Consider the following 19114-nt stretch of genomic DNA (forward strand, 5'->3'; position numbering starts at 1 on the left):
TGTCAGAGTTAGGATAGGCAAATGGGAGACTCAAGTATGACCAAATGAAATAGAACATTCTCTTGCACACAGTGATGGCTAAGTTATGACTATCCAAAAAACAAAGCCATTGAGATACTATGTGATGCTTCCCGGGGCCAAGGAAAGAGAGGCAGAGACTTCCCCTTGGACTTAAACCTGAAAGGCTGGGGGGCTGAGAATAAAGCCAGTACAGGGTATTTAGAGCCAAGACATTTAGAGAAAATAAGTCCTGTTGACAGCATTTGAGGGTCTGGATCAAGCTGCACCTGAAAACTTACAGCTGGACATTTCAGTTACATGAGGCAATAAGATGTTTTGTGTTGTTGTTTAAGCCATTTTGAATTGCATTTCCTGTCATCTGCAAGAAATAATATTAACAAACATGAAACAGATGACTTGGATACAGTGACCTAACAGAACCCGGTTTATATTACCAGCTTTAAAACCCAGAATTTCTACAAGAAGGAGTTCTCTTTTGTATGGAAAATGGAAAATAGTTTGAAGAAGTGGGTATGTGTGAAGAACAAGAGCCAAAAGAGTACTCGTGTCTGTACTGACATTAGACATCAACAACAATAATATTTACAAAGCAGTTTATTATTTAAAATGGCAAGCAAGTCAGATGTGGTCCCTGCACTCAAGGGACTTATTGGAGCAGATGATAAGTAATTTGACAAATAAGTAAGGAGAGTTTTGATGGTTTAGGTAAACATAGTTTTGATGAGGGCTAAACTTAGGAGGGTTAAATTATACAAAGAAAACACATGGGAAGTTTACTGAAACATGGCATTCAGGCTGTCACCAGGTGATGTGAGGAGTAAACTTAAGTGAACAGGGATGGGAGGGTGTCAAAATAATTGGAACTTGAGCCAGATAAGTATGAGGAATACCCTATGCCAGGAAGTAAAGACCAACTTTAAAGGATTTAAAATCCCAGTGTAGCTGAGTTATAGCAGCCAAAAAGAAGTGAAAGGTACTCTTAAGGACATCTTGACCTGCTGGACCAAACAATGTATACAAGGAGGTAAGGAAAGTCAGGAGACTGCTGGTGGATAGAGAAGAAAAGGAGGAATCAAAGACTGAATGCCCCAATGAAGACTTAGAACAGGGAATGTAATAACTGAGAAGGACAGAAAAGAATGAGAAGTATAGGGGCAACTGACCCTTGATTTTGGCTTAGGTCATGATCCTAATGTCGTGGGATCCAGGCTCTCATCAGGCTCCTTACTGAGTGTGGAGCCTGCTTGTGATTCTTTCTCTCTCTGTCTCTCTCTCTTTCTCTGCCCCTCCCCCCTCTCTAAAAATTAAAAAAAAAAAGAAAAGAAAAATATAGAATCATGATTCCAGTTAAGGCAAAATTATGAGAATGGCACTTCAGGATATGGTAGAGAAGGTTAGTTACCAAGCTAAACTGGAAGGAAAGTTTCTTATAAACAATAGAGTTCAGAGCTCAGCAGTGTTAGATAAATTACCCATAATATTATTTACATCACCCACTTTAAAAAAATAATGTTTATTTATTTTTGAGAGAGAGAGAGGCAGAGCACAAATTAAGGAGGGGCAGAGAGAGAGGGAGGTATAGAATCTGAAGCAGGCTCCAGGCTCTGAGCTGTCAGCACAGAATCTGACATGGGGCTTGAACTCATGAACCGCAAGATCATGACTTGAGCCAAAGTAGGACGCTTAACCAACTAAGCCACCCAGGCGCCCTTACATTATCCAGTATGATGGCAGAAATTGGAGTGTAACAAAACAAGTCTTCAAAGAATTAAGAATATTTGCATATGACATACAGCAGGAGGCAAATAAAATATTGGGAGCTACTTATTATTGAACACATAAAGTATTAAGCACATGCTGAGTATTTTGTTTATACATATTATTTTAACTAAGATTCAGTTTACCCCTATCAGGGAGGTACTTGATACTTTTGATTTTATAAATGAGTAGAGTTGAGTGATTAAGTAACTTGCCAAAAGTCACTTAATCAGGATTTGAACTCATGTATTTTGACTGCAGAATAAGCTCTTTTTAAAAGTTTTTTTTTATTTATTTTGAGAGAGGGGAGACAGAGAGAGAGAGAGAGAGAGAGAGAGAGAGAGAGAGGATCCCAAGCTGTCAGCACAGAGCCAATGCGGGGTTCGAAGTCACAAGCCATGAGATCATAACCTGAGCCAAAATCAACAGTTGGTCGCTTAACTGACTGAGCCACCCAGGTGCCACCCAGGTACTCTTGACACATATGCTCCATGTTAAAAGTAACTTGTTTGAGTGTCAATAGAGTGAGGGAAGCAGAAGTAGGAATATAAATGATACCAACTCCAGCAGGAGTTGTAGAGGTATATTAGAAAATAATATAGGGGGGAAAAGAAGTATATTAGAAAATAATATAGGGGGAAAATAACATAGGGGGAAAAGAGAGTATTTACCAAGCAGTATAGAGATGCAAGTAAGATAAAGGATGGATCATCTGATTTCCTCATTTGAGAACTGAGAGGGTCTGGAACCAATGGTCTTGGGACAGTTATTTTTCTTGTGTTTTGCAGATATAGACCCTGTGGTGAATAGAATACAGGCTTGAGATAAGAAGAACCAATGTGCACTTTAGATTGTTTGCAAAATGGTTGCAATATTTTACCTGCCCATAGCCACTACCCCTGGTGGTCTCTTCCCATAGTGAGTATGTTCTTGGCCAAGGGATATAAGCAACATGATTGTGACCCAATTTGGCCAACTGGGCAAAACCAACATGATTCAAGGAATGACTTTAAAAGTGCTTGCTCATTGTAATTTTCTTTCTCATGTCGTTCTTGGGAATCTTGCAATGACCATCATGCAAAGAGCCCCGCTAGCCTCTGGATGAAGAGATGCTCATGTCCCTCATTTATTATCGATAATACTTAGGTTCATTCATCTTAGAGTTTATTTTTGAGTTTTAAATATTTATTTCTATTATGTTAAGAAGTAATAGACAGTTTTAGTTTCCCATTTATATTTTTCTTTACTTTAATATTTTTCTTCTTATTCCTCCAATTCCAACTCATTGAACCTCAGTTTTCATGTTTGTTGACATAGTAAAATATCATAATCTTATTGTGAGGATAAAATAACAAAATGAATTGATCAGCATATCTTTGGCAGCAGCACGGTCCTGCAAACGTTCCTGGGTGCAGCCAGCTCCAGGCCATTGCTTGGTGAGACCCTCCTGCAGAGGGGCAGAACAGGTCAAAGCCACAGTCCCTCAGAAGTAAAGGGTTGGGAAAACAGCCGCATCTGAGACAAAACTCAGGAGGGAGGTGCTGCCTGGGGCTAGGTCACAGACTGTAAAAGCAGGGAGTGGATGGAAGTCAAAGACAAAAGACAGGTGTATGATTGCTGATCAGGGAGAACAGAGTTCCAATACTAGAGACTGGGTAGCTGGGTGACACCATTTTCACCATTCCCGCTCATGTGCATATGCACCTACAAACCCCACAACAAACCACCCCAGTAAGCTAAGCAGCACCATCTAGTGGATAATGGAGCCGTTACACTAAGCCCTGCCCAACTGGGCCAACCTCACTTTTTAGGAACACAAGTCTCTCTGCCTGCTTAGTTTATGGACTATACAACACTTCATAGTTTGAATTCTAGGTGAAAACGAAGTATTTTCAGTAGTATTTCAGTCTGTTCACTGTTCCATCTATCCAATTTTGTTTCTTTTTTTTTCTTTGTTCTCTTTGTTGTTTCTTTTCTTTTTCTTGAATACATAAAGAGAAAAAAATTATTTTTACCTTTAATTTTTATTAAAAATATTTTTTTCATTTTTTCTACTATATTTTTTATTTTTGTGTAATTTTTTAAAAAATCTATTTTCTTCCATAATTTCACTTTAGTCTACTTCAGTGTATTCATTTTTTCAATTTCCTTTTTTTTCTTTCCCCTTTTTTCTCTAATCTATCAAGCCCCTTTCAACACCCCGGGCCAAAACACACCTAGGATCTCGCATCATTTATTCGATTTTGTGTGTGTGTGTGTGTGTGTGTGTGTGTGTGTGTGTGTGTGTTTAATTTTTTAATTTTAATAGTTTTTTAATTTTAATAGTTTTTTAATTCTAATTTTTTACCTCATTAATTCCTTTTCTCCTTTCAAAATGATGAAATGAAGGAATTCACCCCAAAAGAAAGAGCAGGAAGAAATGACATCCAGGGACTTAACTAGCACAGATACAAGCAAGATGTCTGAACCAGAATTTAGAATCATGGTAATAAGAATACTAGCTGGAGTCGAAAATAGATTAGAATTCCTTTCTGCAGAGATAAAAGAAGTAAAAGCTAGTTAGGATGAAATAAAAAATGCTATAACTGAGCTGCAATCTCAAATAGAAGCCACAGCGGCAAGGATGGATGAGGCAGACACAGAATCAGCAATATAGAAGACAAACTTATGGAGAATAATGACGCAGAAAAAAAAGGGGGAGATTAAGGCAAAAGAGCACGATTTAAGAATTAGAGAAATCAGTGACTCATTAAAAAAGAACAACATCAGAATCATAGGGGTCCCAAAAGAGGAAGAGAGAGAAATAGGGGTAGAAGAGTTATGTGAGCAAATCATAGCGGGAAACTTTCCTAACCTGGGGAAAGACACAGACAACAAAATTCAGGAAGTACAGAGGACTCCCATTAGATTCAACAAATACCGACCATTGACATTGCATATCATAGTCAAATTCACAAAATACTCAGGCAAGGAGAAAATCATGAAAGCAACAAGGGAAAAAAAGTCCTTAACCTACGAGGGAAGACAGATCAGGTTTGCAGCAGACCTATCCACAGAAACTTGGCAGGCCAGAAAGGAGTGGCAGGATATATTCAATGTGCTGAATCAGAAAAACATGCAGCCAAGAATTCTTTATCCAGCAAGGTGGTCATTCAAAATAGGAGAGATAAAAAGTTTCCCAGACAAACAAAAATTAAAGGAGTTTGTGACCACTAAACCAGTCCTGCAAGAAATTTTAAGGGAGACTCTCTGAGGGGAGAAAAGATAAAACTAACAAACAAACAAACAAGCAAACAAGTAAAGACCAAAAGCAACAAAGACTAGAAAGGACCAGAGAACACCACCAGAAACTCCAACTCTACAAGCAACATAATGGCAACAAATTCATATCTTCCAGTACTCACTCTAAATGTTAATGGACTCAATGCTCCAATCAAAAGACATAGGGTAACAGAATGGATAAAAAAACCAAGATCCATCTATATTCTGTTTACAAGAGACCCACTTTAGACCTAAAGACACCTTCAGATTGAAGGTAAGGGGATGGAGAACCATCTATCATGATAATGGTCAATAAAAGAAAGCCAAAGTAGCCATACTTATATCAGACAATCTAGACTTTAAAATAAAGACTGTATCAAGAGATGCAGAAGGGCATTATATCATGATCAAGGGGTCTATTCACCAAGAAGACCTAAGAATTGTAAACATTTATGCACCAAATGTGGAGCACCGAAATATACAAATTAATCACAAACATAAAGAAACTCATTGATAGTAATAGCATAATAGCAGGAGACTTCAACACCCCACTTACAGCCATGGACAGATCATCTAATCAAAAAAACAACAAGGAAACAATGGTTTTGAATGACACACTGGACCAGATGGATTTAACAGATATATTCAGAAATTTCATCCTAAAGCAGAAGAATATATATTCTTCTCCAGTACACATGGAACATTCTCCAGAATAGACCACATACTGGGACACAAATCAGCCCTCAGCAAGTACGAAAAGATTGAGATCATACCATGCATATTTTCAGACCACAATGGTATAAAACTCAAAATCAACCACAAGAAAAAATTTGGAAAGGTAACAAATATTTGGAGACTAAAGAACATCCTACTAAAGGATGAATGGGCTAACCAAGAAGTTAAAGAGGAAATTAAAAACTTCATGGAAGCCAATGAAAATGATAACACCACAATGCAAAACCTCTGGGATGCAGAGAGGTGATCATAAGAGGAAAGTATATAGCAATCCAGGCCTTCCTAAAGAAAGAAGAAAGATCTCAGATACACAACCTAATCTTACACCTTAGAGAGCTGGAAAAAGAACAGCAAATAAAACCCCAAACCAGCAGAAGACAGGAAATAATAAAGATTAGAGCAGAAGTCAATGCTATTGACACTAAAAAAAACACAGTAGAATAGATCAATGAAACCAGAAGCTGGTTCTTTGAAAGAATTTTTAACAAAATTGATAAGCCACTAGCCAGTTTGATCAAAAGGAAAAAGGAAAAGACCCAAATAAATAAAATCAAGAATGAAAGAGGAGAGATCACAACCAACACAGCAGAAATAAAAACAACAATAAGAGGATATTATGAGCAATTATATGCCAATAAAATGGGCAATCTGGAAGAAATGGACAAATTCCTAGAAACATATACACTACCAAAACTGAAACAGGAAGAAATAAAAAATTTGAACAGACCCATAACCAGTAAAGAAATCGAATTTGTAACAAAAAAATCTCTCAAAAACCAAGAGTCCAGGGCCAAATGGCTTTCCAGGGGAATTCTACCAAACATTTAAGGAAGAGTTAACACCTATTCTCTTGAAGCTGTTCCAAAAAATAGAAATGGAAGGAAAACTTCCAAACTCTTTCTATGAAGCCAGCATTACCTTGATCCAAAACCAGACAGAGACCCCACTAAAAAGGAATACTATAGACCAATTTCCCTGATGAACATGGATGCAAAAATCCTCAACAAGATATTAGCCAACTGGATCAAACAATACATTAAAAAAATTATTCACCATGACCAAGTGGCATTTATACCTGGGTTGCAGGGCTGGTTTAATATCTGCAAAACAATGTGATTCATCATATCAATAAAAGGACATGATCCTCTCAATAGATGCAGAGAAAGCATTTGACAAAATACAGCATTCTTTCGTGATCAAAGCCCTCAAGAAAGTAGGGATAGAAGGATCATACCTCAAGATCGCAAAAGCCATATACAGAAGACCCAACACTAATATCATCCTCAATGGGGAAAAACTGAGAGCTTTCCCCCTAAGGTCAGGAACAAGACAGGGATGTCCACTCTCGCCACTGTAATTCAACATAGTATTGGAAGGCTTAGCCTTTGCAATCAGACAACACAAAGAAATAAAAGGCATCCAAATCGGCCAGGAGGAGGTCAAACTTTCAGTCTTTATAGATGACATGATACTCTATATGGAGAACCCAAAAGATTCCACCAAAAAACTGCTAGAACTGATTCATGAATTCAGCAAAGTGGCAGGATATAAAATCAATGCACAGAAATCAGCTGCATTTCTATACACCAACAATGAAGCAACAGAAAGAGAAATCAAGGAATCAATCCCATTTACAATTGTACCAAAAACCATAAAATACCTAGGAATAAATAAACGAGGAGCTAAAAATCTATACACTGAAAACTATAGAAAGCTTCGAAAGAAATGGAAAAAGACACAAACAAATGGAAAAAGATTCCATGCTCCTGGATAGGAAGAACAAATATTGTTAAAATGTCGATAGTACTCAAAGCAATCTACATATTCAATGCAATCCCTATCAAAATAACACAAGCATTCTTCTCACAGCTAGAACAAATAATCCTAAAATTTGTATGGAACCAGAAAAGATCCTGAATAGCCAAAGCAATCTTGAAAAAGAAAACCAAAGCAGGAGGCATTACAATCCCAGACTTCAAGCGATACTACAAAGCTGTAATCATCAAGACAGTATGGTACAGGCACAAGAACAGGCACTCAGATCAGTGGAACAAAATAGAGAACCCAGAAATGGACCCACAAACATATGCCCAACTAATCTTTGACAAAGCAGGAAAGAATATCCAATGGAATAAAGACAGTCTCTTTAGCAAGTGGTGCTGGGAAAACTGTTCAGCGACATGCAGAAGAATGAACCTGGACCACTTTCTTACACCATACACAAAAATGAACTAAAAATGGATGAAAGACCTCAATGTGAGACAGGAAGCCATCGAAATCCTCGAGGAGAAAGTAGGCAAAAACCTCTTAGATCTTGGCCACAGCAACTTCTTACTCAACACGGCTCCAGAGGCAACAGAAACAAAAGCCAAAATGAACTTCTGGGACCCCATCAAAATAAAAATCTTCTGAACAATGAAGGAAACAATCAGCAAAACTAAAAGGCAACCGACAGATGGGAGAAGATATTTGCAAATGACATGTCAGATAAAGGGTTAGTATCCAAAATCTATACAGAACTTCTCCAACTCAATGCTCAAAAACAAATAATCCAGTGAAGAAAAGGGCAAAAGACATGAATAGACACTTCTCCTAAGAAGACATCCAGGTGGCCAACTGACACACGAAAACATGCTCAATATCACTCATCATCAGGAAATACAAATCAAAACCACAATAAGATACCACCTTACACCTGTCAAAATGGCTATCATTAACAACTTGTGCAACAACAATGTTGTCAAGTATGCGGAGAAAGAGGATCTCTTTTGCATTGTTGGTGGTAATGCAAACAGGTGCAGCCACTCTGGAAAACACTATGGAGGTTCCTCAAAAAATTAAAAATAGAACTACCCTGGGCGCCTGGGTGGCTCAGTCGGTTGAGCGTCCAATTTAGGCTCAGTCATGATCTCGTGGTCCATGAGTTTGAGCTCCACATTGGGTTCTGTGCTGACATCTCAGGGCCTGGAGCCTGCTTCAGATTCTTTGTCTCCCTCTCTCTGCCCCTCCCCCACTCATGCTCACTCTCTCTCTCTCTCTCTGTCAAAAATAAACTTAAAAAAATAAAGTAAAAATAGAACTATATCCTCTATATATTTAAAATAATCTCGGGCACCTGGGTGGCTCAGTCAGTTGAATGTCCAACTCTTGTCTTGTCTCAGGTCATGATCTCAGAGTTCGTGGGAGTGAGCCCTACATCAGGTTCAGTGCTGATGGCATGGAGCCTACTTGGGATTCTCTCTTTCACTCTCTTTCTGTCCTTTCTCCACTTGCTCAAACACTTTCTCTCCTTCAAAATACACTTTAAAAAATGTTTAAAAAATAGAATAAAATAATCTCGGAAAAAAATTATTTTTATTACAGAATATTTTCAAAAATTTCTATTGAATGGGTTTATTTTCTACAGCTGCCAATTCTGTTTTTTATTTTACATCACTAATCTGATGATTATCCTTAGATTATTTGTCATTTAAATTTAAGGAATTCATTTTACCATATTCCCTGGCCTGGCTTACCTGCCTATTTCTCTGCATCATATTTACTATACTGAGGGTTAGATAAACCCTGACAAGGTTACTAGTTTCACAGAAATGAAGGCGAGACACTAGGATTCAGAGATTTTCTGTCTTTGACTTTTCTTTACTTGCCAGGCATGTTAATTTGATAATTTATGTCAGCTCACATTGTTACTACCTAAAACACTGAGCACTGCCTAATGGTACCTTAAGAGTTACTTTCCCATTTGTGTAAGATGGGAATTGGAACAGACTTCTCATTCTGCTCCTGGGTATCTTGTGGGATTTAAAGAGAGATGAGTTAAATTTACTTTCCTCAGCTCTTTGAAGCACTGGGTTGCAGCTCTCCTACCTCTCCCTTGGGTGCAGCCAATCTGTTGACTAAATTACTGGCATATAATCCCTTTCCAGTTCCTTGCTAGGATTTCACTAAGATATGTATTCTGGCATGGTCTGCTGAAAGTTCTGATCTCTTCATGTAGTCTCTGCCAGTACTTACCCTCAGGGTCAAACATTGCTTCTGGTATCCTCTGAATCAAACACATGTTGTCTAGCACATTATCTTTCATGAATAATAGAGCTCTTTCACTATGTTTCTGGCAAATTGATCATTTATTCTAGGTTTAATGTTGTACACTGTCTCAGTCCATATTGAGTTTTCCTTGTTCTTTACACTCATTTTTCCCCCTTTGGATTTTCTATCAAAAAGTATGGCCTTTCTGGATTTTAATTCTCTAGATTCCTCTCTGTGCTCCATGGTTGCCAATAGCTGAGTCCTATGCCTTCCCATCCTACTCATTCCCCTGAGACTGGATATTTTTATCCACTCTTTTCTCAAAAATCACTATGAAAAAGCATCAAATACATTTATTTACACACAAAAAATTTCAAGAGACTTGCATTCAAAGGAAACTAAACTTGGGCCAAAGGAAAGAGGATGTAAAAATGTAGTATGTATCAACTATGATTGATGGATTTGGACTACAAAAACATCAAGTGCCTTCTGTATTGTTGAAGTTTATGACTATTAGTATGGAAAGAGATGTTGCTTTTAGGGAATAATTAGCTGTTCATTCCTGGATAATAATCGGTTTTATAAATCTTCCAAGGAAGAAAGAATTTCAACAGCTATGGCCTGAGAAAATTTCTTTGGTGGGCTTTTGGCCTCTGTGATGAAGCGAAAAGTCTTTCCTGTTTCAATATATATTCTGACTCAATAGGATCAGTTCTTTACAACTCCAGAATCCTAGATTTAAATAGCTCTTTTGGGGACCAAGTTATTTTATTGGTCTCCAATTACTAGTTGTCCAGACCTCAGACTAAATCAGTTCTCTATTTTGGTCCATTATGATATCTACCACTTTTTCCTGAAAAGAAATTGTAGGTGATAAAACTAATAACTCAAGGGAAAGGACAACTGTGACATTTAACAAGGACAAAATAAATGGTTCAATTTAAGGCCAATATTGCTTTGCAGAATATGAAATGCCATACTCTTAGTAGTCCCAAAAGGCCAACATTTTTCAAGATCTCTCTGAAATGCTAAGGAATATTTGATAAGAGTCTACAATCTTTATAAAATCTATCTTTATATTAAATAGGCTATGGCCTTCCGTTTAACATGTATCTTTTCAAAGTCTAAAGTTCACAAATACTTCAATCTTCCTCTACGTTCATCTTACTTAAAAAGATGCACTCCTTTTTCTAAACATATAAAAAAATATACTTTTTTCTAAGATTGCAAGTGAAGTTCAAAGCAATTAATCATCTCACTTCATTTGATTGTTCTAAGTGTTCTTGTTTTCAAAAATGCAGAAACCAAGTCTGAAAGATTTCTTAAAAACTTTGTACACAATAAGATAGTTACCCATGTGCTTCTCAACATGGAGTGGAATCTAACCAGTCATCCTTTGTATTGTTATTTGTCTACATTAAGGGAAAAGAGGAAAGAAAAAAAACTTTAAACTTATTATTTACTCCAGTGTCTTTCAACTTGTAGTTCATTAATAGAAAACCGTCTTTTAAGAAAGATAACTTGAAAACTAAATGTTACTACTTAACATTTTCCAGAATGTGGTAGAAAACACAAGGCTTCACAGATATATTGAACTAAGCTTAAAATTCATTTATACTGTTATTGAGGAAGTAGCATAACCTGTATGACTCAGTTTATTCATCTCTTAATTAGGTACATCATACACTTATAAGTCCGTAAGAATAGACACCAGAAGGTGCGTGGGCTGGGTCTATAACGGGTGTACGAGGGCTGGAACATAGACCCATGTTTCACTAGTTCTTGTAGCTATCACTCAGGCAAATGGAATTCACAGCATCTACTACTAACAGGTAGGCAGTCATGTAGCCAAAACTTGAGAGAACAGAGACGGGTATTAAAACTAAAAACATTCTTGAGAATGGCAAATACAGCTACTTAAGTGTCCCTTATCCAAATCAGGGCATTTCCAATAGCATCTGGGAATCACTCTGAGAAACTGCTCTGTCCCCTATTCTATGTAGCTATCTTCATGATGTACCTCTTTCATAAAACCATATTATTCTTAGTATCTGTTGGTCTATGCATCATTCTTGAGACAACTATGTGAATTGTTATGCTGTCACTATTTTAAAAATCTATGTAAGTGTCTCACACATAATAAATAAACCTTGGGGTGCCTGGGTGGTTCAGTCAGTGAAGTGTCCGAATCTTGATTTCAGCTCAGGTCATGATCTCCAGTTTTTGAGTTCGAGCCCTGCATCAGGCTCTGAGCTGACAGTGCAGAACCTGCTTGGGATTCTTTCTCTCTCTCTCTCTCTAGCTCTGCCCTGCCCCCCTCAAAATTAAATAAATAAATAAATAAATAAATAACCCCAAGTAATTGATTGAATTTTTGGGGGCCCAAAACTGACTCAAAGCTTACTTCCCCTGCCCCACTGTCCCATAAGTCCCATAAGTGAAGCATACAAGTGCAAAAAAATATTCTTTATTCTTAAGGAGTCAGTATATAGTGAAGAAAATTGGTGTACTGATTACTCTCAAACTGGTGTGTAGAGCAAAAGATATAATGAACATAATACGGAGGAGTCCCATTTTACTGGTGTAGATAATGATTAATGATGATAAATCCCAAACTCAGTGATTGACTCTTTCACTTAAATAAATTAGGGATTGAAATAGAGATAACATGAAGGAAGTAGAAGGGAAAGTATAAAATTGTATATAAAATATGAGGGGCGCCTGGGTGGCGCAGTCGGTTAAGCGTCTGACTTCAGCCAGGTCACGATCTCGCGGTCCGTGAGTTCGAGCCCCGCGTCAGGCTCTGGGCTGATGGCTCGGAGCCTGGAGCCTGTTTCCGATTCTGTGTCTCCCTCTCTCTCTGCCCCTCCCCCGTTCATGCTCTGTCTCTCTCTGTCCCAAAAATAAATAAAAAACGTTGAAAAAAAATATTTTTTTTAAAAATTGTATATAAAATATGAGAAGTTTTGTAACAGATCTAAAATCCATTCTCTTTTGGCGGAACAAAATGGAAAAGTAGACTGGCCTTGCATCTAAAAATCTTTGACTACAGATCTAACATTTGTATTTACAATATGTATGATTTATCATCCCTTAATAAATGTAGTCAGCTGCCCTCACAAAGGAGCAAAGGTAATTCAGTAAAGAAAAGATAGTCTTGAAAGAAAGTCTTTTAATAAATGATGCTGGAATATTTGAACATCCATATTCAAAAAAATAAACCTAGAAAAAGTTCTTATATCTTCCACAAAAATTAATTCAAAATGGGTTGCAGATCTAAATGGAAAACAGAATATATATGTGTGTGTGTGTGTGTGTGTGCGCGTGTGTGCGTGTGTGTATGTATACATAAATTCTAGAAGAAAACTTGTGTGAAAATCTAGGTGACCTTGAGATTGGTGGTGAGGAGTTTTTAATTTTTTTATTAAGGTATAATTGACATATAAAACATTATTAATTTCAGCTGTGCAACAAAATAATTTGGTTTTTGTATACGTTGTAAAATGATCACTACACTAACTCTAGTTAATGTCCGTCACCCTATATACCTACAATTTTTTATTCTTTGTGATGAGAATTTTTTAAGATGAGTTTTTAGATACACTCAAAAGCACAGTCCATGAAAAGAAAAATTGGCAAGTTGAGCCTTATTAAAATTAAAAGCATCTGTTCTGTGAAAAACATTTTCAAGAGAATTATAAGACAAGCCGCAGAATTGTATGAAAATACTTGCAAAACACATATTTGATAAAGAACTTGATTAAAACATAAGAAGAACACTTAAATTTATCAATAATAAGTAAACAACACCCCCCTCCAAAGAAATAAGCCAAAGATCTGAGCAGACTTTTCACCAAAGAAGATATATAGTTAGTAAATAAGCATAATGACAGATGCTTAACGTCATTTATCATTTGGGAATTGCAAATAAAGCGATGAAATACCACTACACACTTATTAGAATAGCTGAAATTAAAAAAAAAAAACCTGAGAATACCAGTTGGTGTCTAAGATACAGAATGACAGGGATTACTTTGGGGGAATGTAAAATAGTACAGGTACTTTGGGAGACAGTTTGGAATTTTCTGACAAATCTAAACATAGTCTCACGATGCATCAGTCATGTTTCTATTTATTTCCCCAATTGATTTGAAAATCTGTGTCCACAAAATCCTGCATACCAATGTTTAAAGAGACTTTATTCATATTCACCAAAAAGCTGTAACCAATGTCCTCTGGTAAGCTAATGATAAATTCTGATACCAACATGCATTGGAATATTTTTCAGTATAAAAAAGAAATGATATCATGCCGTTTTTTAAATAGATTTTAAGTTCATATTATTACATGAAATGAGTCAGTCTTAAATGGCTACATCTTACTCGATTCTAACTATGTAACATTCTGGAAAAGACTAAACTATAAAAACAGTAAATAACAATCAATGGTGGTCAAAGCTGTGGGGGAAGGAAGGAGAGTAAAGTATAGCAGGGTTTTTTAGAACACTGAACATATTCTAAGTTGTAATGGTGGATACATGACACTATGGGTTTGTCAAAATTCTTATTACTTTACAGCACAGAGTGAAATGTAATGTATGCAAATTAAAAAGAAATATTTAGGGAATCAGGGGATACTACAGAATTCAGAAGATGACAAAACAATCTGTGTTCTGAATGAGGAAACAATCTCACCGAAGGGTTTGGGAGGAACAGGTGCTGACCTAGGTAACTAAAAAGAGAGGAGTCTGTAAGACTGCAGGCAAAAGAAACCAAACATGAGCACTATATTGTAATTGATTAAATTTGTTCCCATAAGAGTACAGGTTAACAATCTGAAATCGCTACTCGTGTGAACTGGAATTGAACAATTAAGTAAATAGATGGTGTTGATGGAGCATTCCTTTAAATGGCAGTCATAAGAAGCCTGGTTTCTCACGATTAGAGTGGAAATTCATAGATCACCAAGATTAGGCTAGAATAATTTATAATAACTTACAGTAATGGATCCAGCTACTGAGCACCGGAAGAGGACAGACCTGAGATAGCTGAGCTCACGGGTGCAAGGAGGAGCCACTCTGTGGCGGCACTGAGCAGTGTGGGGGTGCATGCGAGGCTGCCTCGGTGCCTTCCCAGAGCAGTAGGGGCAGGCCTACTCGGATCCAGGCTGTGGCTTCCGGCAGGTGCATGCAAGGGTCCATAGCCCGGGGGCAGCCGCCTGAGGAAGGACCTCTGTGCTGAGGTGCTTCTCGCCTGTGGCCAAGAAGACCCTGAGGGGAGGACTCGAGGACAGAGGAGCCAGCCCTGCACTTCTGTTTGCTGCCCAGGGTCCCAAGGGGCAAACCTCTAAAAATCTAAAGCTTTTAGAACTAAAAGGACTACAAGACACATCAAGGCAAGTCTGGGCAGAGGGGGATTTTGTTTTCTTGCGTGGTGTAAAGTTTCAGGTTAGAGTAAGAGGCAACAAAGCAATAAAACAGACCATGACAGACCAAAATAATAATAATTATTATAATTATTTTAATAATTATTATTTATGATAATGGGTTAGGGCTATAGGCATCAGAACAAATTCACATTTACTTTAATATAGATGCAGATAGCTAAATATAGGAATATTTATTTGCATGTGTATCTAAATTTATACACTGTATAATTATATAGTAAAACCTTGGTTTGTGAGCATAAATCGTTCCAAAAACATGCTTGTAATCGAAAGCACTTGTATATTTCTCCATAAGAAATAACGGAAACTCAGATGATTTGTTCCACAGCCTAAAAATATTCATGTAAAAATGATTTACAAAAGTCTCCTCAAGCCGAAAAAAAATAGTTCAGAAATAAGGACATCTGAATAAAATATGGACTTTAGTTTAGTGGTAATCTATCAATACTGGTTCATTAATTATAACAAATGTACCATATTAATATAAGATGCTAGTAACAGGGAAACTGCAGAATTTATGGGAACTCTCTATATCAACTTCACAATCTTTCTGTAAATCTAAAACTGTTCTTAAAAACATTACTTAAAAACAATATTCTAGAACTTGTGTTGGCACATCTAGAATCTGACAGAGCCAGGATTTGAGCCTAGGCATTCTGACCCACAGTCCACTTTATTGGCAAGTAATATTAACTATGAAGAGAGTGGTTTTTAACAAAGAATATAAAGAGGAATAACCTGAACTGAGTTTAGGTTGACAAAGAGTAGATTGACAAAACTAAATAAGCTGCTTTATCAAATTAAAAGATTTCTAGGTATCTTCAGTGCACTAATGTATCTGTGACTACTCAAGAAAAGAATAGCATTCAAGCATAGAATCATTTCCCCCAGAAACTTTTGGTGCTGGAGCACATCCTGGGACTATGTCCCATAAAATATTCACTTTAGGGAATGACATGCCACTTTCACACATCTCGGAGGTGAATAAAAGAATACTCTAAGCTAAATCTTGAATATTGCAGATAATATGTTAACTTTAGTTTGTATATTTTTATTTTTTTAATTTTTAACATTTTTTAATCTTATTTATTTTTGAAAGAGAGAGCATAAACATCTTATTTATTTTTGAGAGAGAGAGAGCACAAGCAGGGGAGGAATAGAGAGAGGGAGACACAGAATCTGAAGGAGGCTCCAGGCTCTGAGCTGTCAGCACAGAGCTGGATGTGGGATTGGAACTTAATGAAACACAAGATCAGGACCTGCGCTGAAGTCGGATGCGTAACTGGCTCAGCCACCCAGGCACCCCTGTATTTATTTGTTTGTTTTTAAACAGAGGATGGAAGACATACTAAATCTAGAATATCTTGCTTATATCATTAGTCTCCATTTAATAGGAAAACCGACGGGAGGAAAAATACAAAATGAAATACTACCTATTGTTCATTATTGGCATATTTCTCTTTTTAATTGAACCAATTTTAAAATAATTATGTATGTTTCTCTATAATTAATCTTAGAGTGTCATTCTATTTTCCTTGGCAGCACTTTGTTCTTTTTTTTTCTGATTGTATAGCAATGATTACAGTCTAATCGTGCTATGAATTACAAAAGGGGAGGAAAAGTCCGTATATATCTTCCACTTCCATATTTTAAAAGCAGAAAATGATTAAGCTAGTTTAGTGACTTATGAAGCATTTGAGCATTCATTTTGATTTTTTTAGGACCTTTCTCTCCTCTGGTTCCTACTCTTCAGTGCTAGGATCAGATATAAATCAGTTCATCTTGAATCCTCCTCTGAAAAGATGAGATGAAATAAGCTATAAAAATTTAAAAATACCAAGAATAAATGCCAGGTATAAAATTAACACAAGAGATGCAGTGAACATCTTCCCTCAGTGATTAATATTCCAAAATTAAAATGGCCTAGCTTTTATAATTAAAAATATTTATGCATAGTCCAATGAGTGGTATAAAAGACTTACTCAAATTTGGAGTTTCCATAGTCATCAAAAGAAAACAATAGACATTCTATTCTATTAAACACAAGAAATATGAAACTCATTCAGCATGCCATCCTGAAGTCAAAAACAAGTAGTTACTGCTGTGTTCTCTAATTCTGACATGCACAGAATTACAACTATGTAGGTAATTATTTATTTATTTATTTATTTATTTATTTAATTTTTATTTTATTTTTAAAATTTACATCCAAATTAATCATCATATAGTGCAACAACGATTTCAGGAGTAGATTCCTTAATGCCCCTTACCCATTTAGCCCACCCCCCTCCCACAATCCCTCCAGTAACCCTCTGTTAAGAGTCTCTTATGTTTTGTCTCCCTCCCTGTTTTTGTATTATTTTTGCTTCCCTTCCCTTATGTTCATCTGTTTTGTATCTTAAAGTCCTCATATGAATGAAGTCATATGATATTTGTCTTTCTCTGGCTAATTTCGCTTAGTATAATACCCTCTAGTTTCAGAGCAATGACAGTGAAGGCTGTGCCGGAAGTTGGTTGTATCACCTCCTAAATTAAAATATAAACTGTCTTCTGTACACATACCTGGTCCCAGAGAAGGTAACCAGCTTAGGGTTGTCTGTTAAAAAGAAACTTCCAAAAGGATTCTCTGGAGTGACATCATGCTTCCAAAAAAGAGATAGCCCAGAAAAAGCCAGAGCTAAAGAGAGGACTCAAAAAGTTACTGGCAGAAAGAGGCAAAGCCAAGTCCACAATCTGCATTAAGCAAGCTGACGTAGAAGATGCCAAAAGGTGAAGCTCTGAGGACTTTGCAACATTCTCCCCAACGGTAGTGGAGACAGTGGTTCAGCACTCCTGGTGCTGCATGGCTCCTTGTACTATAGAGGCTGAAAAGCTAAAATTTACATTTTTCTAGATTCCTTTGTGGCTCAGTTGTAGATAAAATTTAGATTTGGCCAACCAGATATATCTGTGTGGGAGAGTGAAGTTGGAAGTAGGGTAGGGCTCCAGCTTCTGGCGGTTCTGCCGTTTCTACTGACACGTGCAATTGCAGGAATGTTTTTCTGTGTTATATTAGCAAAGCGTCAGGCACTAACTTACGGATGCCAAGAGTCAAGGCATGGGATGTCCCTTTGGCAGATGCCACACATTTCTGGAGCATACAGCTTCCTGAATATGATGGGCTTCTGATATTGTGATCTCTATTGAAGTCACAACAATGACGACATTCTCTGAAACACAGATAAGGCAGTGGCAACTGGAGTCTTGTTTCTGTGATTTTCAGCTTAGGGCACATTCCTAAAAACTACTTTAAGAGTTTGCTCTTTTTATCCTGTTACAGCATTTGCTACTACCAGAAGTTTTCACAGGCAAAAGTCACTCAGGGAAATGAAAGCGTGACACTGGTTATCTTTCTGGCTGAGTTTGAAGTCACTGATGTCGTCATTAACATTAGAAAATGGAGATTGGTTTTTTATAAGACATTATCGTGACACAGTGACCTTAACTAGCCTATGGTGCTGAAATACCTATTGAAGACAAATTTTTAATAGAATGAGGGTCTGCCACAATAAATTATCATGGCAAAATTAAGAAATATAAAGATATTACAATAATCCGGCCACTTCTAACTATGCTAGAAAACTTAAATAGAGAAAGAACAAACCAGGGTATGGTCAAAACCTGATGGAGGTCCTGTGACTACCCTTATTCTTATTTCAGATCATGGGAGTCACCAGATTAACAAAGATTTGCCATGGAGATTAGGGCCTTGGGTGGGAATGAGAAGGAGGCAACATCATTTTTGTGGTATTCTTAATCATAACACAATAACACACACACCCAGAGTGAGGAAACTTTTACAAAATAACTGGCCTTCTCTCTTCTA

The sequence above is a fragment of the Neofelis nebulosa genome, chromosome 8, assembly GCF_028018385.1.
Source record: "Neofelis nebulosa isolate mNeoNeb1 chromosome 8, mNeoNeb1.pri, whole genome shotgun sequence".
Taxonomy (NCBI): Eukaryota; Metazoa; Chordata; class Mammalia; order Carnivora; family Felidae; genus Neofelis; species Neofelis nebulosa.